This window comes from Dipodomys spectabilis, unplaced genomic scaffold (assembly GCF_019054845.1).
Source record: "Dipodomys spectabilis isolate Male_0828 unplaced genomic scaffold, ASM1905484v1 ptg000227l, whole genome shotgun sequence".
NCBI classification, from domain to species: domain Eukaryota; kingdom Metazoa; phylum Chordata; class Mammalia; order Rodentia; family Heteromyidae; genus Dipodomys; species Dipodomys spectabilis.
In genome coordinates this window covers 5030833-5049199 of record NW_024870904.1, presented here as the reverse complement: position 1 = coordinate 5049199, position 18367 = coordinate 5030833, and the positions used below count along the sequence as shown (strand labels likewise).

Here is an 18367-nt window from a genome sequence, read left to right as displayed (position 1 = left end):
ACTGGACCCCCGCACCCCAAAAAAAAGAAAAAGAAAAGAAAACTGCATTTCACAGGTATTCTAGGGAGTGCCCCAGTTTTTTCCTGATCCTTATCTCTTTGTGTCTCAGGAATTTAGTTTTAGGGAGGATTTTTTTTTTTTTTTGGTCGTGGGGCTTGAACTCTGGGCCTGAGCACTTGTCTGTCAGCTCTTCAGCTCAAGGAGAGCGATCTACTACTTGAGCCACAGTGCCACTTCCCAGGAATTTAGTTTTAAAGAGTGAAATTATTTTTTCTTTATATTGTTAGAGGTGCTTTTAAGTTGAAGTCTATACATTCAAATATGCTCTTTGATTCTCATTTTCATGAGGAATATTTCTGGTCCACAATAGAGACATGGAGAACCCATACATTGGAGAACTAAAATTCATATGTGAAAGTTTCCAATCCAGTCTTTCCCAATTATTTTTTATGGAAGGGATTACAAAAAAATCACAATAAACATGTAAGAGACAAGGGTAGGTTCTCTAATAAGAGAGAGGGAGACTGTTGCAGACCCTGGGGTGCCTGCCAGGAGTAGACAAAATGTGAGCAAAGGCTTCAGGGCCATTGTCTCCCACCCTCAGGACTGCAAGTCCTTGCCCTTTCTTGGTTTGAGGATGTGTGTGTTCTAGTTTTTTGGCCTGGGGCTTTAACTGACAGGAGGCTTGGGTGGAAAAGATGTATTGAAATAGAATGAGGAAAGATGTGTGCTGTTTGCATTTTTGGGCACAGTGGGTCTAGGCCAATATTACACAAGCATTTGAGACTTATAGCAGAATTGTGCCATCAGCCATCTCTCTGTCTCCTTAATTATCATCCAACTGGCTCTCAGAGCCTTGCTTGTGCTCTGATGGGATTGTGGCAGGAGACAAAGATTTACTGCATACTTTAATGGTTAAGGTCTGAGAAGACAAGTCTGAGGTCCCCTAGATATGTAGCCTAAAGCTACTGAGAGGAACTGTTAGGATCAGAGAAGAGGTAAGAATTCTAAAGAGATTTTCACATGCAAAATGGAAAGACAAAAGCATACTGGTTTGCAAATGATTAAGCTTCACATCAACATAGCCTAGCATAAACTTCACTCTTCTATCTCTCCTGCATTCATCCTGACCCCCCTAACCACTATCTCTTTGAAGGGAAATGGAGGTGATGTGCCTTGTTCATAAGAATCCCTGTTTGGGAAATTTTCACTAGTAACCTGAAGAAATTCTTAAAGGAAATGCAAATAGAGCATAACAAATGCTCACAGACAGTGCCCAAGCTCTGAGTTCAAGTCATAGGACCAACAACAAAACAAAACATAAAATCCTTAAATGAAATGCAAAATTATAAAAAAAAAAACAAAAACTCATTTGATTTAATAGATAGAATTGGGGAGTTTCTGGAAAATTAATTGTTAGATTTTGTGAAATCCAAATCACCAGAAGTATTATGCTGCATATTTACATAACAATCTCACTATTTTATGCCACTGTATATATTACAGCAATGGCAAATGACCCAGGTATAAGTTTAGTGGTTGTGAATACCTTTGTAAAGTAAGAGGAGATGTATTAAAAAAATTTAAGACAAAACAGAGATATAATTTACATTCAGTAGAAGGCAGGCATTGAATAAACAGAAAGGTATAAGCAACGCCGTCTCATAACCTTAATTTCATTATTAGAATTAAGAATCGAAAAGCCAATGTAGCCAATTCTCCCCATATATATCCATTTTCTGGTTGATCTTATGTATTTCAAGAGGAAACAGTGGTTTTCAAGAAACTGAGCTTAACTTCCACATCAGGGAGAGAAAAGTCCTAATGCACACAAGCACACTTGTTCCCAGGTATGTAGGAGGGTGGCACCGAGCATTGTGGGAATTGTAGTCTCCCGGAGGCTATTTTCTTTGAAAGTCCTGGGTTGTTTTTGTTTTTTGGAGGGTGGAGGTGGGGCAGAAGATGCTTTTGCGCATGCGTCTCCCCGCCCACCACCTGCGTTTTAGTCTGCGTCTTCCGGATTCTTTTCCTTTGCCTGGCTGCTGGAAGTGCGCAGAAATACAGTTTGGCCTTCCACAGGTGGGAGCCAGGAGGCTGGCGCCCAGCTCTGTGCAGTGGAGCTTGGGAGCTGTAACTTGAAGGAATCTCAGGCTTTGGAAATGATGTCAGGTAGGAATTGTGTGATTGCTGCGGGAGTCTCCCCTCCACAGGTTTCTGTTTGTTTTTCTGTTTCTGTTTGTTTGGTGGGGGGTGAACTCTGGGCCTGCAAGCAGCATTCCTGAGCTCCTCAGCTCAGAGGGAGAGCTTGATACTTGAACCAAAGCGCCTACTTCCCTCTCCATGCTTTTCTCCAGTATGGAGTTGATAATTTGCTTGAGGTTCAAATGTATGAGAGCAAGCTGGGTGATTGTCCAGACCAGGAGAGCCCAAGAATTGTGCATTTGTACTCCAAGACCAAGGGATTCTTCTATTAACCCATATGACTTTATTTGCTTTGCCTAGGTGTAAGAGGAGTACAGGAAGAATTCTAGTGAAATTGTGAGGTGTGTGCCTGCCTTGAGTTCTCTTACATTGAAGTTGTATTTGGGGCTTCTGTGATTTTTCTCCTAGAGATATTTTAATCTATTTGGCTTGAGTTTTTAATCTCCTGGCTTGAGTTCACAAGTGTTTGTATTCAACACTGTTTCTAGAGACAGTTGTACACTGGATATTGGAGTATTGAGTGCTGGTCCTGTATTTTTAGGAATGAAGCCTAGCAATGTTTGAAGCAGAGCACCCTATGAATAGGAATCTCTATCCTAAATGAACAGACCTTGTCAATTCTGAGAAGCCCTAAAGGGAAGAAGCAGAAAAGCAAGGAAGGGGAAGATGTTGCTAGCTTCCTTTGCCTTATGCAAAAATAGTTGCTACTTCCCTGAGCACCAGATTCACGTGGAACTCTTTCCTACACCACTCTCAATCACTTTGTGTTGTTGCAAGATTAAACTAATTTCTAGGAGGCGTGATGAGCTGGATTGAGGAATAAGCCAGAGCATAGTTATGAGAGGGTACCTGAGGCTGTGCTTTGGGATGGTGGGGTAATTGTTATGACTGAAAGTATCTATTCATGTAGTAATCCCTAACCCTGTTTTTGCTAATTTATTCAGCCTGTTAACACTGTGATTTTTAGTATGTAATCATGCAAACTTACATTAAATGTGCCATCTATGGATTTGCTAATGCTAGCTCTAATTGGTTGGTTGTGCTTGGTTGTACAGAAAGTGTTGGTCTGGGACATGTGGCCTAAAAAGAAAATTCACAGAAGAAAACTTGAGGTAATATGTCTTATGCAAGTTTGTATGCTCTGTAGGTGTTACTTATCTTCAGGTGTGTCACGCCTATATCGATTATTTTATGTTGTATCTTTAGGATGGCCAAGGTTCTTCGCATGACTGTTTAGGGAAATGAACGTTAGGGACTTTTCAAACCTGGGTTTACCTCATCTTTACTCATGTCCCTTTGGACAAAGCATTTTAAATGGCAAATTGCTAATCATTGCATATGTGTGCAATGGGTAGAGTGAAATGTGCCATTTGACATCCATTATTGAAGTAGTATAACATAAGAAATATATTCTATATACATTTTTCTCTCTAACTTTGGGGGGAAATTACTGAGTTACATCATACATGTTATCCACGGTGTTTAAATATGTAAATGAATGAGGTAGAACACAAATTACAATAGATTCCTATGATACTTTTGTATTAAAAAAGCAGTTCATGGGCTTGAAAAGTGGCTCAGTGGTAGAGTGCTTGCCTTGCATGTATGAGGTCCTGGGTTCGATTCCTCAGCACCACATAAGCAGAAACCGCTGGAAGTGGTGCTGTGGCTCAAGTGGTAGAGCACTAGCCTTGAGGTAAAGAGCTGAGGGACAGAGCCCAGGCCCAGAGTTGAGGCACCTTGAATGGCAAAAAAAAAAAAAAAAGGAAAATAAAGTACTTCATACATCCCTAAGTATATTCAGTAATAATAACTTTTAGTGGAAATATGTGTTTTTGCTTTCAATTATTCAATAATTCCAGTGGGGCCATTCATTTCTTTGAATTTAGTGTGTACATAAACATAGAAATTAGTTGCTTTAATAATATCTATCTAACAGGAAATTGACTGGATTTGTTTATTGGACACTTTAATGCTCTGCCTGAGACATTAAAGATTCTTTGCTTATAAGAAGGCTTTACTTTTTCAGGTAAAAGTAAATAAAAATTTTAAAAAAAGTTTACGGTTTTGCATCCCATGTATCATGTTTGCAAGAGGAAATTCTGGGCCCAAAATCTCACAGATTCATTTCTGAATGCATCATTTCCCTTATATCCCAGCCATGTTTCCAGAATCTTCTGCTCGTTGTCAGCAGCAAGACAGAATGAATGGATCTCTGGTAAGTAGTTTTATTATTTTTCATTTGTTTTCCATTCCATTATATGAACCTAAAGATGTCCAAGAATTAAAAACAATAACAACCACACAGATTCAGCCTCAGTACCATTTTCATAAATCAGATAAAGAAGGCTTGTAAATTAGCAGATAAGGATTGCTTGTAGGTTTAGCAGATCAAAGGGTTATATTCTAAGTTGAATTCAGATTAGCTTCAGAATGTCTAGGTTTCATCTTGTCATAAAATGTAGTCCTACCTGTTATGTGATGTAATGACACCAAGCAGGTTACTTCTCATGGAAAGTGAAGGATAGATTGCCACCAGATCACTTCCTCATGAGTAACATTAAACTATCTCAATGAAATTTTCTTGGAATTGCTGAAATAGTGTGGTCATACATACCTTCATGTGTTCTTAAGGAATGATTAACCTAAATGTACTTACATTACTCTGCATATATAGTTCTTGGACTGCTTCATGGTCTTGGTCTTACTTGAAACTTCGCCTGTATTTGTTGCTAAGCTTTATGGTCTTTCTACAAATTCCTGTTTGTTTTCTAAAGTATTCTGAAAAGATTTCTTTCCTCTATTTTCTCTCTCTATTTTTTATTTTCTTTTTTTTGTTGATTTTTTTGTCGGTCGTGGGGCTTGAACTCTGGGCCTGGGTGCTGTCCCTCAGCTCTTCAGCTCAAGGCGAGCGCTCTACCACTTGAGCTACAGTGCAACTTCTGGTTTTCTGGTGGTTTATTGGAGATAGGAGTCTCACGGTCTCTCCTGCCCGGGCTGGCTTTGAACCGCGATCCTCAGAACTCTATTTTTGATTTTCTACTCGCTAGTGTTGGTTATTTTTCTCTTTCTCTCTCTTTGTATCTAGCTTTCTATCATTTTTTTTCTTTTTTCGTTCCCTCTTTCCTCCATATGTGTCTCAGTTGTTTCTTTTCTTCAAATGATCTATCTGGAACAAGATTTTCGTAGTGATCAGCTTTAAGTTGCTGACATGCCTCTTAGGATTGACATTTTTCTTACCAGTAGTATAGGAAAATTATTGCCTAGAGAGTTCTACAGGATTCCAGAAACAAAGAAAAGTAGAGACACACAAAAACACAAACAGATAGACGTACGGGAAACCAGGGTTCCAAAGGCTCTCTGGCACTTTGTCCCTGGGCGCCAGAAAGCTCCTATAGTTCCTTGAGTGCACACTGGGAAGATTACCTTTGATAACATGCAAAAATGAAGTATCTGCCAGGTGTTGGTGGCTCACGCCTGTAATCCTAGCTACTCAGGAGGCTGAGATCTGAGAATCGCGGTTCAAAGCCAGCCCGGGCAGGAGAGACTGTGAGACTCCTATCTCCAAATAACCACCAGAAAACTGGAAGTGGCGCTGTGGCTCAAGTGGTAGAGCACTCGCCTTGAAGAGCTAAGGGACAGCGCCCAGGCCCAGAGTTCAAGCCCCACGGCCGACAAAAAAAAAAAAAAAAGAAGTATCTATATTAATAGTACAATCAGAGCCATAACAGGTTGTGAGGAAAACATGTTTCCTTATTCTCCTGAGACAGAAGACTGTCGCCCAGAGAAAATGCAGACATGGAGGTCACCTTACCTAGCCTTCAAGGTCAACAGCACCTCAGTTTCAGATGCTATCTTTCCAACAGTAAGGAAAAGGCCTGCACTCCAGTCTCTTAACCCTCTCCAGAATTCTCTTTTAAGCCTTCTGCAGCCAGCTCTCACTTCTCTCAGTGCTGTCAGGCTGGAATTCCAACTTCTCAAACCTTTTTCCCTTCAGCCAACTTCAGTGTTCCCTACAGAAAAGTACTTCCTTCTACCAATTGATACACTACAAGAAAATCTGTTTTCTCCTGATTTTGTGTTGGTCTAACTTCATTTGATGTGGTATTTAATTTTGTTTTTCCATCCCACTACTGTTGAATATTTTAATTCACTGCCAGTATAAGATTGGAACTAGTGTTGAAAAAAAAAATAATACAGTGACAAGATGTTCTCAATTAGAAATAGCACTTGCCGCAAAATCTCACAGATGTTTGCTCACTAATTGATTTTGATCTCTGAGGTATTTCACTATTAACTAACACAAGTGAAAATATATCCTTAGAGATACTCTGGAGAAAGGATTCAAGAATATGTGATGAGTTTGAGCATTTGGTCATATTTATCATTTTTGTCATCTTGAGTGTCCCTTGAGCCTCTCTATATTTGCCTTCACCTTCCATGAAGGCCTATTAAAATGAAAACCTTGTCAAGGAACATTTTTTTCCCTCCCACCTATATTTTGTATTGTAGAATGTAGGCAAAGTTCACAAAATTTCATGGTAGCAGTTCTTTTCTACATAAGAAGGAAATATCAGGGTATCTATGACCACATTTCAATATTTAGCATTTAAACGAAACATGGTAAACCACGGATATTTTTATGTGGGAACTCAATTAAATCTTATAAGGGCCTAATCAATCATTGGTTACTTTCTGGAGTACTGTTACTGTTTTTTGAACATTCATGTGGACACTGCTTTTCATAGATCTAGCAATGCTCTATGTTCTGTATTCCATGTGATATTCTGAATGTGTGCTGCTTGCTTTTGAGAGTACTTGTTAATAGAAGGTCTAAATAGGATTTATGGTGAAGCAGTATGTGTAAATGCAGGAAAAATATTGGTTTAATTCATTTTTACCCTGGTATGTACTGAAATTTTATCAAAAATGATAATATAATTTTTCAGACACCTCCTTAGACTTAATGTTATCATGCCAGATTATTGTCTCCTTAGAGTTTTTATCTTGTCTCTACTGCTAGCAGCAGAAATGTGATTGCATGCATTATGGAAACTAATTTTTGATTGGCCTTGGGCTTGAATTCTGGGTCTGGTTGTTTTCCCTCAGCTCTTCAAGTCAAGGTGAGTGCTACCACTTGAGTGACAGTGCTACTTTCATTTTCTGGTGGTTTATTGGAGATAAGTGTCTCATGGACTTTCCTGCCTGGGCTGGCCTTGAACCTTGATCCTCAGACCTCAGCCTCCTGAATAGCTAGGATTGCAGGTATAAGCCACCAGCGCCCCACAAATCTGAGTATTTTAATGACCAGGTTTATGTATTGTCAAATATTTCTAGTTTGGTATTTAATTCTCCCAATGAATAGATAACAAAGGTAGCTGCAAACATTTTATGTAAGACAAAAGTATACATGCAGCATAATGAAATTCCAGGTTGGAATTCTCATAACCCAGGTCTAATTTCTTGATGGAAATGTGCCATTACAGAAGCTGGTGTCATTTGATGATGTGGCTGTGGACTTCACCTGGAAGGAGTGGCAGGATCTGGATCCTGGTCAGAGGACCCTTCATAGAGATGTAATGCTGGAGACCTATAGCAACCTCATGTTCTTGGGTGAGCAAAGGTTATTTTTACTTGGAAGATCAAGTGCTTTTATTTTATTTATTTTTATTTTTTATTTTTTGGGTCCGGTCGTGGGGCCTGAACTCTGGGCCTGGGCACTGTCCCTCAGCTCTTCAGCTCAAGGCTAGCGCTTTACCACTTGAGCCACAGTGCCACTTCCGGATTTTTTCTTTTTGCTTATGTGGTGCTGAGGAATCGAACCCAGGGCCTCATGCATGCAAGGCAAGCGCTCTACCACTGAGCCACCTTCCCAGCCCCGAGTGCTTTTATTTTAGTAGACATTAGACTATGTTATTTAGGGAGAAGATTCCAGTCCATTCCCAGGTAAAAAACTGCTGGTATAAAAGCCAGTCAAATTTGAGTCTGAGAGCTTGGTGTTGTTTGTCTTTCACACTAGTGCTTGAGCCACAATTCTATTTTCACTTTTGTTTTGGGGTATATTCTGTGTTTCCGTGCCCAGGTTGGTTTCAAACCTGCCTCTTCTGATCTCACCTCCTAAATATAGGATTACAGGTGTAAGCCTTTGGACCATTACATTTTCAAAAAGAAGATTGCAGGCCATGGGAAGTGTCATTTTTTTCTAAGGGAAACTTCAACTTCATTATATGTAACACAAGAGCTAATTTTATTCTCGTTTTTTAAGAAGGCAAATCAGTATTTGAACAATAGTTCTAAGCTATGATCTACTAATAGGAGACTGACTTCCTAGACTTGGGTAATTATTATAGGTGGATCTAGATTCTAGAATAGAACATACATTACTACTGACAGTATGCTCTGGAAATCAGTAGGTGAAAGTATGTATTTGTAAACCAAACCTGATACAGGGTTTAGTGGTTCAAGCTACAAATCCTAGATACTCCGGAGGCTGACATCTGAAGGTTTCAGTTTGAAACCAGCAGCTGTAAAAAATTGACCATGAGACTATCTCCAATTAACCATTCAAAAACTAGAAACGTAGTGAAGACTCAAACTAGTAGAATGCTAGCTTTTAGCAAAAGAGCTGAGTTCAAGCCATGCAGTTGGCAAAATAAACCCAAAGGTGGATTCTACTCCACAATGGAGCAGTTAAGAATTGAGAAACCATGGGTTTGGAAGTTGGCTCAGTGGTAGAGGAATTGCCTTCCATGCATGAGTCCCTGTGTTCAATTCTTCAGCAGCACATAAGCAGAAAATAAAAGCCGGAATTGGCATTATGGCTCATGTGATACAGTGTTAGTCTTGAGCTGAAGATCTGCCGGACAGTGCCCAGGACCAGAGTTCAGGTCCCACAACAAGACTGCCCCCACAACAACAATTGAGGAACCACATTTAGGAGCAACCTTGTGAACAGGATGTCTGCGACCTTATGTTAATGATGACCCAGCACGACAAATTGTTCTCCACTGTTTCTTATTCATAGGGCTCTGTGTACCTAAACCAGAATTGATTGTGAGGCTGGAGCAAGGTTCAGAACCATGGATAAGAGAAGCCTCAGACAAGAATTTCACAGGTGAGTTAAAGCATCTACAATGCTAATGATGGGTCCAGAGCCCAGTTGATCTGTTTATCTTGAGCCGTACAGAGCAATAGTATTCTTGTCAATCCAGAATTCACTGGGGACAAACTGAATTTGGTGTGCCATTGTAGTTAATATTAGCAACTCTCCTTGTCTGTAGAGAAGTCATTGTTTAAGAGAAAAAGACAATAGGACATGTACAAAAGGAGATCTCATTTTCTTTTAAACTAGTATTATGCAGGTAGGAGGAAAATAGGAGAATGGTAGTGCTGCTATTCTCTCATCAGGACAATAGCTTATGAGTTGTGCTGGGCATAGAGTGACATTCAGAATGGAAGCATTAAGAGTATGTAGATGAACAATTTGAGTAAATATTTCCTAGAAAAAAATAGAAAAATCTGAAATACAGAAAAACATTATTTTCCATTGTAAAATGTCAGTACTACATTCATAGTTAGTATGTTGCAGAGAAAAGTTTATATTCTGCAGAAAACAATGCTTTGATATTTGAAAATCTTGTAACACTTAAAATGTGAGAAAATACCTTTACAGTAAGGAATTTATGGACTTCATTTATGTTTTTGTCTATTTTTCTGTTATGCATTTTAGATGTCCCACAAATGGAGGATGTGATTAGCACCTGTCAGGAAAGTCACAATAAATATCTCTCTGAAGTAGCAGTCATGAATAGTAACCCAGGGGAGGAAAAAGTGAGACTTATAAAAAGTTTTAATTTGAGCTCAAAACAGAAGTCAGAACTGATTAAGAATAATGTGAACTCCTTAGGAATGAGGACAGAAAAGGTCACTGGGAATCAGAACATGAGTGTTTTCAGTGAACCTGGTAAGATGTGTGCTGTATATAGTCCTCATTTGTCTTCTATAGTTGAAGAATATAAACAATATAAAAGGTCTTTCACCGAGAAGACACACCCTATTGTCCCTCAGAGAACATACACAGGAAAGAAACCATATGAAAGTAAAATGTGTGGAAAGATTTTCACCAGTAAGGCATATCTTACTGTCCATGAGAGAAGACACCAAAATGAGAATGTTTTTGAATGTAACATGTGTGAAATGTCTTTTACCTTGAAGTCAAACCTAACTCTCCACCAGAGAACGCACACAAGAAAGAATCCTTATGAATGTAACATTTGTGGAAAGTCTTTCACCTGGAAGTCAAACCTCACTATCCATGAGAGAACACACACAGAAGAGAAAACTTATGAATGTAACATGTGTGGAAAGTCTTTCGCCAAAAAGGCATGCCTTACTATCCACCAGAGAACACATACTAGAGAGAAACGTTTTGAATGTAACATCTGTGGTAAGTCTTTCACCCAGAAATCAAAGCTTACTGTCCACCAGAGAACACACACAAAAGAAAAACCTTTTGAATGTAACATGTGTGTTAAGTCTTTCACCCAGAAGTCAACTCTCACTGTCCATCAGAGAATACACACAGGAAAGAAACCTTATGAATGTAACATGTGTGGAAAGTCTTTCATCCAGAAGTCAGAGCTTACTGTCCACCAGAAAAGACACACAGGCGAGAAACCTTTTGAATGTAACATGTGTAAAATGTCTTTTGCCTGGAAATCAAGCCTTACTGTCCACCAGAGAACACACACAGGAAAGAAACCTTATGAATGTAACATGTGTGGAAATTCTTTCACCAAGAAGCCAAACCTTACTGTCCACCAGAGAACACACACAGGAAAGAAACCTTATGAATGTAACGTGTGTGGAAAGTCTTTCACCCAGAAGGCACACCTTACTGTCCACCAGAGAACACACACTGGAAAGAAACCTTATGAATGTAACGTGTGTGGAAATTCTTTCACCAAGAAGTCAAACCTTACTGTCCACCAGAGAACACACACAGGAAAGAAACCTTATGAATGTAACGTGTGTGGAAAGTCTTTCACCCAGAAGGCACACCTTACTGTCCACCAGAGAACACACACTGGAAAGAAACCTTATGAATGTAACGTGTGTGGAAAGTCTTTCACCCAGAAGGCACACCTTACTGTCCACCAGAGAACACACACTGGAAAGAAACCTTATGAATGTAACATGTGTGGAAAGTCTTTCATCCAGAAGTCAGAGCTTACTGTCCACCAGAAAAGACACACAGGCGAGAAACCTTTTGAATGTAACATGTGTAAAATGTCTTTTGCCTGGAAATCAAGCCTTACTGTCCACCAGAGAACACACACAGGAAAGAAACCTTATGAATGTAACATGTGTGGAAATTCTTTCACCAAGAAGCCAAACCTTACTGTCCACCAGAGAACACACACAGGAAAGAAACCTTATGAATGTAACGTGTGTGGAAAGTCTTTCACCCAGAAGGCACACCTTACTGTCCACCAGAGAACACACACTGGAAAGAAACCTTATGAATGTAACGTGTGTGGAAATTCTTTCACCAAGAAGTCAAACCTTACTGTCCACCAGAGAACACACACAGGAAAGAAACCTTATGAATGTAACGTGTGTGGAAAGTCTTTCACCCAGAAGGCACACCTTACTGTCCACCAGAGAACACACACTGGAAAGAAACCTTATGAATGTAACGTGTGTGGAAAGTCTTTCACCCAGAAGGCACACCTTACTGTACACCAGAGAACACACACAGGAAAGAAACCTTATGAATGTAACATGTGTGAAAGGTCTTTTACCTGGAAGTCAAACCTTACTGTCCACCAGAGAACACACACAGGAAAGAAACCTTATGAATATAACGTGTGTGGAAAGTCTTTCACCCAGAAGCTACACTTTACTGTCCACCAGAGAACACACACGAGAGAAACCTTATGAATGTAACATGTGTGGAAAGTCTTTCACCAAGAAATCAAACCTTACTGTCCATCAGAAAACAAACACAGGAACGAAACCTTATGAATGTCATATGTGTGGAAAATATTTCAGCCAAGAGCTCCAAGTTACTGTCCATCAGGGAGCACACACAAGAGAGAAATTTTATGAATGTAAGCTATGTGGAAAGTCTTTCACCCAAAACATACACCTTTCTGTCCATCAGAAAAAACCCCACCAGAGAGAAATGTTATGTATATAGCAGGCATGGAAATTCTTTCACCTGGAAGGCACACCATAACATCCATCACAGAACACAAGGAGAGAAACCTTATGAATGCAACCAGTGTGGAAAGACCTGGAGGTCATAGCTTAACACACATAAGTTGATTCACACAAATGAAATAACTTAGGATTGTACCAAATGGGAAAGTCTTTGATCTGTAAGAAAATTAAAATTGCAATACAGAACCTATACAGGATAGAGACCTTATGATATAGCACATGTGGAGTCCTCTAACTACAAGATACAACTCAGGGTTCATCATAGAACACACAAAACACACAGACACACACACACACACAAACACACAACCTCACACTCAAAGAGGAGAGAAATCCTATGTAGCAAAAATTAATGGAAAGGTTTTCAAGAAACAGTCCTAACTCAGTTTGCATCAGAGAACAGACACAGGTGAGAAAATACAAATGTAACAATTGTGGAAAGTCCTTTACCAAGTATTCATGGATCCAAGTTCATAGGACACACAGCAGAGTAATCTTAAAAATATTACAAATGTGGAAATCCTTTGATCAGAAAGGAATACCTCATGTTCATCAGAGAACTGACTCACATAGGAGAAAAGAAAGTAGTGCATAGATCATACGTGAAATGACTTTCAATCAGAACTGAGTCCTCAGCATAGGTGAGAGCATAGACAGGTAAGAAATTATGAGTATAGAAAACATTTTGCCAGGAGTCAAATCTGAACAGGTATTAGAGACCTGGACACATGACAGAATCTCTGTAAATATAAACATGAGAGGAAGTCTTTCAACCAGAAGACAACCCTCAGCAAGTATTAGAACATTCACCCAGGAAAGAAACCCATTGTAGGAAAATCTTTGTCAGAAAACCTGTGTAAATTATACAGAGAAATCCTTCATCGCAGAGATAAGCTAGGTGTGATGGAAAACCATTCTTCACTCTTCAACTCTTTTTGAGCCAACATTTCTCACATTTTCATCGTGTTGAGTGGGGATGGTGTCATTCAATATTATCCAAACATGTGGAAATGACCAGTTATAACAAGTAATTCAGAGATTGAAGTTATTAACTTGCATCTTTTATAATAAGGAATGGTATATTAGGGTAATTTGATAATCTCTTCTAAGAAATATGAGGTCTTTCCCTTTGGGACTGGATTCAGATCATCTCCAACATGGTTAGGGGAACAATAGTTGAGTGAAGACTGTTATGATTGGAGGCAAGAACATGAGAGCAACTTTTTTTCTATTGCTCCCTTAAGTCCTCCTCTATTTGTGTGATCCAGCATTACTGTACAAATGACTAACATTCAGTTATTGAATGGAAGATCTACTGGAAGATATTAGTCCTTATTGCAGTACATACATAGTAGTAAATTTTTTCTCGGAGGGGTAACAATGCTCGATAGGAAATGTATTCATGACCTAATTCATATAATTGTATAACCAATTTGTACAGTATCTTTACAATAAAATATATATTATAAAAATATGGTGGATTTATAAAGACAAGAGTCTCAGCATTTTGACTTGGGGGAAAACTTCAAAATATCTTCAGTGCTTGCTGTTTTATTTAATTAATCACTGGTGATGAACAATCACTGGTGATTGATTCACTCTTAGCCCATTTAGTTGTTCTGCTGAGTGAGCTATAATAAAACACCAGTGTGAATGGTGTGTCGCAACTGTGTTATCTCATAGATGGCCAATGTAAGATATGACATTAGTGGAAATAATCAAGCACACAAAGATATTAATCTCACAAAAATTGAAATAAATACTATCTGCCACTTGAGCTACAGCATCACTTCTAGGCCTTAGAGGAAAAAAAGAAGGAAGGAGGGAAGTGAGAAAGGGAAAGAGGAAGGGAAAGAATGAGGAAGAAGTAAGAAATAAACTATTCAAAAGAAGAATGTTTAATTTTTGGTGAATGGGAGAATTATTCTTTCAGAGGTGTGGCTCAAGAAAAATGGCTTTTACAAAAAGCAAATTCTTGAATTGTTTACAAAACGATAAAGAGGATGTATCATTTTATAAATTGATTTAATATTCAGTAATATTAAGTAAGGAGGTCAGGTGTGGCTGGTGCCTTATTGGCCACATGGTGGACAGTGAGGTGTGGCATCTTGTCTTCATGCAGGGGGAAGGAAATGCCCCATCCATCACTTGCCTCCCAAATGATGGGTGTGGCTGGATCCCTGGAAGCAGGCATGGACATTTGTCTGATATGTTACTCAATCTGTTAGTTCAGTTTGTGGAACTGGGAATTTCCTGTAGCCCTGCCTCCTGCTTAGGCCCTATTTAGGCTGGAGCAGCAGTGACACTAGATGCCATGCCACATGTCTCTGTGATCATGTCCTGTGTCCTGTCTCCTGGCTTGTCTCTGGTCATCCTAGTGTCCCAATTCATCACTCTCTTGGTGCTGATTGGTTTCTTGGTGTAGTTATTATTCTTTTTTTTCCTTTCTGTTCTGTTTCCAAGCTGTCTAAGTGTATTTGTGGACTGCAAGTCTTTGTTACAACAGGCTGCTTGCAGACTGTTAGCTGTGTAATAGACTCCAGTATTCCATCTTCCATAATGTGGCTTCCAACAAATATACTGTCTTCTTTTACAGAAACACAAAAGTTGACCTAACATTAGAATTTCTGGAGCCAAGATAGATGCCATTGTATAGTTATGCAATTAAAGATATCTTGGAAGCATTTAGAAAAAATGTCTGTTACATCAGAAAGTGCTTAATTAGTAAACCAAGACCAAGACTCCAGATCCTATATAAGCCAATCATTCTACATATGTCCAGAGCTGTTTGGTTACATGAAGAGCTCTACTTTCACACTTTCATGAAGGAATTTTTTTTGTTCCAATATCAGGTGTTGAACTCAGGAACTGAGTTGAAGCCAGCGGGAGCTGGCTTCAATGGAGATTCTCTCATCTTGGCCTCCATAAAAGCTAGGAATCAAAGCATGAGCCCTGTGGGCTGTCCTGAAGAAATCTCCCTCTGGGAACAGGAGGCTTGTGGCTTCAACAATTTCAGTATTTCAATTGTTCAAAAATAAAACTCCTCTTTACAGTATTTTCACAATAAAAAAAGAATCCTTAAATCTTGCCTATGATTCCATTTACAAGATAAGGACAGTGGACTTCACATTGTAAGATTTAGCTAGTTGCTCCCTTAACCTCTTCCCTCACACTATTTACCCTTCTGCTTTTTTTTTTTGAGGGGGTGCGGTGGGGAGGTCCAGTCTTGTGGCCTGAACTCTGGGCAAGGGTGCTGTCCATCAGCTCTTCAGCTCAAGGCTAGCACTCTACCACTTGAGCCACAGGGCCACTTCCAGCTTTCTTTTTCTTTTTGTTTTTGTGGTGCTGGCGAATTGATCCCTGGACCTCATGCATGAAAGGCAAGTGCTCTAACATTGAACCAACTTCCCAGCCCAACACTTCTACTTATCTACAGAGGCCTAGTAAAAATAAATAGGGGGATTGGGAGGCACCTGTGTGTGCCTTTGGCCTTCCTACTTGTACCACACACACACACACACACACACACACACACACACACACACACACACACACACACACACCATCAATTTGGAAATCGCTCATTCTCTCATGTTTACAAACTATGCTTTCTGAGAAGGGATGGTTCACAGACTGGAGTCCTACCTAGGCCTGTTATATAGCTCAAATTATGAACCAACATACCACATTCATTTAAAGTATGCCTGATGATAATATTAATGTTTTGTATTATTTTTGTTATTATCATTTGGCCAACACTTTGTTTGAACTCAGAATTTAAGGGACTTAATACTCACTGAATGGGTAAAATACTCTTTCCTTCTTTTAATTTAAGACCAGTAATTAAAAATGAGCAATTAAACTCCCTCATGTGTGGAATCCTAGCTACTCAGGAAGCTGAAATTAATAGTATTAGTAGGCTATCCCATGCAAAATCTTCATGAAAATGGTATGTTAGCCAATAAAAGCATGGCTCTGGTCATATGTGCCTATCTTTTTTTTACTACCTATGAAAGGTAATTATAAAATTAGTGTGTGGAAAGGACCAGGCAGAGAAGCAAGACCCTAAGGTGAAAAATCAGTGATACAAAAGGGCATCTGGTATAGAAGGTAAAGGAAGCCTCACAAATTTTGGCCCCTGAATTCAACCTGAGGACCAATAATATGATCTGTGTAAACAATACATTCTTCCAAATATTTAGTGGAAGAATTTGGATATGGTTTACAGAATGATAAGTAAACAATTCTTTACCAAGTGATTGCAAAAGGACCTGCATCCTGTAGTGTGGACACCATGAGTCCTGCTTGGATCAAGTAATTAAGATCTCCTGATCTAACAGGGCACTGGTGCTTCACATCAGAATTCTTACTTGCTAAAGAGTATGAAGTTTAAAGATCACAATTGAAAGACAAACGAGGTAGGATTTGCTGTGAGAGTGTTATGGCCCATTATCATCAAATTTCTTACAAGTAGTGCCGTGAATCAAGTTGATAGACTGTCAACAATTTTGTCCCTTTATTACCGAAGACCAGGGACAGTACCCAGGCCCTGAGTAGAAAGCACTCCAAGGCCAGGGAAGATATTTTGTAAAATGGATTTTTGGCCCTCGTGCAGAAAAGTTACCATTCTTGTATAAGCCTAAAGTCCTCCATAGGGTATAGTCATTGTGCTCAATTGAAGTTGATTTTCAAATGTCTTATAAGCCAGGGTAATGATAGAATGTCAGGAATAGTTTTGTATCTTTTGTCATGTGAATTCACATACACTTACCTTTATGTTTCTGACTAGTTCATAGGTCCTTGCAGAGGTTCAAGTTACTATGCAGGAAATGTGGTCTACGTCTGTATAGTGCGGAATGAGACCTTCAAAGAAAGAACTCAACATATAAAATGTGGTCAAATATTTCCGTATACTTGAAACAGTATCATATGAAAAGAAGGAATCAAGTAGTGGTGATTTAAGGTCCCAGAATATCATTATATTTGAACGAGAAGACTGTGGTCTCGTGCTGTGTGTACATAGATGTAGGAGAAAAACTCTTTTCAGTCTGAGCTGTTCAGATGTGTTTAAGCATTTTTGTTGTTTTACCCTTTCTGATTGCACTTTATTTCAAGGCCACTCACAGGGGTGAATGACAGGTTATTCAGTTTCAGCTCATTCTAAAAGCTATGTCCTCAGAAGAGAAGTGGTCAGCCATGATGGGTACATATTCACCCTAGACATAATCAATAAGAGTGGGTTAATTTACACAAGTTTTCAGAATGTCAAGAGTCCTACCACACAGTTCATCCTGTAGCCCTTTTCAAAATTAGGCTTTTTAAGAGTTCTGCCTTTGTATGAAGATTTCAGCTCTAAATTAGATTATTTTCAATAGCCATTCAGTGAATGTTGCTGGATAAAGTATACAAATAAAGTCATATTTATTTTAGAGAAAATTCTGATATCATCAGCAGGGGCAGTTAATATGACTCAAAGTCAGGACCCAGAAGAGTCTGTTCTCCAGAGATCTAAATAGTTAACCAAGAACCTCCAATTCCCAAGCAATCTCCATGCTAATGAGAGAACAAGTTGTTAGGCGAACCCTTGTTTCTTCCTCAGGTTAACCTGGAATGATGCACCTCAGAGTGACTGCAAGGGAAAGAAGCAGGGATACTGAGCATAGTGGGTACTGAACAAGGCTATCATAGGATTTTCACTAGATCCTCAGGCACCACCCAAGGCCCCCTTGCTTTACCTTGAGCACTTATATCTTCATGTTTGTCCAGCTCTAGGTCATTATTCCTCCAATAATTAGCTTAACATTAAGTGTACATATTTTTCTGTTTGCTCAATGAATTGAGAAGTTCTTTTAAAATTCTCTTTCATTTTTCTGGATCACTTACACCCTTGTATGAAGTCCCTGTTATAGAGGTCTCAGTACTTTGAGTAGATGACTACCTG

The 18367-nt window shown here is 39.2% G+C and overlaps 1 protein-coding gene and 1 pseudogene across 1 annotated transcript in view; both read left to right on the top strand.

Annotated features, from left to right (window-relative positions):
• Positions 1-18367, top strand: part of LOC122123338 (zinc finger protein 157-like) — a 537300-nt gene that overhangs the window by 394057 nt on the left and 124876 nt on the right. The window lies entirely within an intron of this gene.
• Positions 1-18367, top strand: part of LOC122123282 — a 39950-nt pseudogene that overhangs the window by 16780 nt on the left and 4803 nt on the right.